Here is a 3,158-nt window from a genome sequence, read left to right as displayed (position 1 = left end):
GGGAGCGGGCGGGGGAGGCGGGGGGAGCGGGCAGGGTGCGAGGGCGGCGGGGACCTGGGAGCCCGGGGCGGGCCGGGCGAGCGGCAGGGGAGGGGAGCGCTGCCCCGCTGGCTCCCCGCGGGCAGCCGCCCGGCTCGGTGCCCGCGGTGGGCCCGGCGCTGGGCCCGCTCGCCGCCACCCGCGGTTCGCGCTGCCCAGAAGCCCGTTCCCGCGGAGTGCGGGTCAGCCGTGTTTCGGGCCAGCGCTGGCTCCAAGTGCGAATGAGAGCCGGTGGATGCGAGCATCCTGCCTGTCCTTGCTCCTACCCCCTGTTTGCACAGCGGGGAGGAGGCTTGGATCCACTGAGTCATTTTGGGGGGTTGGGAGATGGCGCCGAGTGCTTGGGCTTGCGAGAAGCAATATTTTCTCATTTGCCCTTGCAATGCAGATAACAGGGAAGGTTGAAGAGGCGCTTCCCAGTACTCACAAACAGGATGAGAATGGCAGAAATTCTGGATAAAAATGCAGGTGCAAAGTATGAAATGAAACCAGAGCTGACACCAAGTTCTTACACTTTCCACCGAGGACCTCAGAAGTGCCTTACTTCCCTAAGGCTCGCAGCATCCAGCGTGGTACTGTTACATTTTATAGAAGGGTGAACAGGTGCTGGCAACACGACTAGCAAAGGCACAAAGGGCGGTGAACTCCTCCAGCCCTCGCACACAGCCAAAGCTGCAGCAAAGCCGCCCTGTGCGCTGTGCAGACGTGTTGCCTGAACAGGGGAAGGAGAGCTCAGGCTTTTCTGGGAGAAGTCCTTGCTGTTCTCGTTGCTATCCATTCTACTTTGACTCCTTCCCAGTCCCCATTCGTACCAGGCTGGGGCCAGCAACGGCCCTGCATCCCGCTGTGCAGAGCCCCAACCTGCGCTCAGCGCGGCAGCACGGTGCCTGCAAATGGATTCTGGTGTGCCTGCCTTTAATATGGCTGTTCATTGCCTGGGGGAGCTGGATCCTAGCTTTTATTCAGATCCCAGATAATCCTGTGATGCAGAAAGTGAGTGGGCAAAACTAGAAATGAAAGCCAATGCATGCTGATGCTCAGGCCTTTTATCATCCGTCTTACAGGGAAGAACAAAAGTGGAGGTAGTGGATGAAAAATGAGGAGGGTGCAGAAGCATACAACTTTAGAGAGGTAGGAGGTAAGAGAAAGTTGTGCTTTTATGAAAGTGATGGAGAAATGGAATTTTGGCTTAAAAAAAAAAAAAAAAGAAAGAAAAAAAGCATTGTGAGAATACAAAACCTGAGGGGCAGAGTCCACAATGACTGTGATATTGGTGCGGGGAGGGCTTGACCTTTAGGATTTCAACTGGAGAGGAAATTAATGCCCAGTAAGGGAAAGTAAGGATGAAGAAGGTGAAGCAAGTGAAATGCTTGGGATCTTTCCCATTAGCAGCCAGTCACCACATATATGCAGCAGTGATTAATACAGATAGACGGCTAGAGCTAAGCTGCTGGGATGGTTCCAGTTGTCAGCATCACTTGTTTTTATTTGCTTCTTATATGAAGTCAAGTGAGTATGGGTCCTGCAAAGATTAAGTGGAGATATGAAAGCCTGTCATTTATAATGCCTTGTATTTCAACATGTTCATAGTGCTGGGCAATCAATGCAGGAGAAATTATGTATGAGAGCTATGTTAAAAATAGTCATGCAATGCTTTATGGGACATCATTTGTCACTGGCCATATCAAACCTGTTTTGAAGATTTGCGATGAATTTTACATAAGGCCTGCACTTCTACATCTCTTTTGTGTTTTAAAATATAAAAGCAGTATTAAAACTTGGGTAGGTACAAAGTAAAACCATATTCAATCTGCATTTTTACACACACAGAATGAGCTTCTCTTTAAAGCAATCTTCAGTATGTCCAAATCAAAGTAAGGTACTATATTTTTATTTTTTATGTCCTTGACTTCAATCTGCTACAAAACAGAGGCTTGTAAACATAAAGTAATGAGACTGTCTCGTTCAGACTACATGTGTAGTGAAGAGCGAAAACAAGTCAGCAGCTGGCAGAGTCTATACATATGACGCTGTATTCACAATTTAGGTGATATACAACCTTATGTAATGTATCTGGCATTTGTATCCCCTTTCCCAAGTCTGAAAACCAGGCTATGGGCTTCCTAGAAATATTGAATTCGTTACCACATTAAATGGCTCATGAAATTGGGGGAAACAAAACCCCCCCCAAAACCCCTCAGTTATGTTGCCATCAGTGGCAACTGTCGGTAACATCACAAACTGGAATATCCATATTGCATGGTTCAGAAACAAGGACCAGCAGTTTAATATTAAAAAAAGAGATGTTCTTTATTTTGCCAGGTCTGCAATAAAGAAAAGCTTGGTGTCAGCTTTTGTAGAAGTTACAGTCTACTCAGGGCTAAATAACAAATAACTCCTGTCCTTTTGTCCACCTCCGTCACGCAGTTACCAAAAGGGACACTGAAGCCAACGACTGATCCTTTTCCCATTTGGGACACTCTTGTAAACTGGGTCCACTATATAACAGTAGACACAAAATAAGAACCAGATACTTGCAGTGCATGAGCTGCAGTAGCATCTCTTCTCTTTCCAGGGGCAGAGGAAGAAGAGAGCAGACCAGTGAGTGCGAGGCCAGACCTGATGCAAGGGAGTGCTCTTCAGGGTGACCTAGAGGGAAGTGCCATAAAGGGGCCATACCCAGAGGGTGCACAGAGGTACCCAAACCCGCGTGGGATTTCCCAGCACAGAGAAGCTGTGACAGCCACTGCAGCCCAGGCAGCTGTGGAAACAGCTGAGCCGCTGCACCGGGACCCTGGGGGCCGAGTGGTCCTCCTCCAGCCTGAAATCTTCTGCTCAGGACTCAGTTACTCAGGTGTTACAGAAGATATAAAAACCATTCAGTGTTTTAGTTTACTCAGAGAGCAATTGAAAATGCATACACAAGCTTAAATGCAGTATTTTTCTTCTTTGAAACAAGCCACTTTGGGGGGGGGGGGGGGGCGGGGCTGTGGTAACAGTGAAACATTATAGCATTCACTAAGCCAACTAATGTAACTGGAAAAACAAACTTCCAGGCACAAACAAGCACTTCTTCAATATGATGCTGTATATGAGTTTTTCTTCTGGTATGACTTGAC

This window comes from Nipponia nippon, unplaced genomic scaffold, assembly GCF_047370975.1.
Source record: "Nipponia nippon isolate SJK-2023a ecotype South Korea unplaced genomic scaffold, ASM4737097v1 scaffold_1, whole genome shotgun sequence".
Taxonomy (NCBI): domain Eukaryota; kingdom Metazoa; phylum Chordata; class Aves; order Pelecaniformes; family Threskiornithidae; genus Nipponia; species Nipponia nippon.
This window is presented reverse-complemented; position numbering follows the sequence as displayed.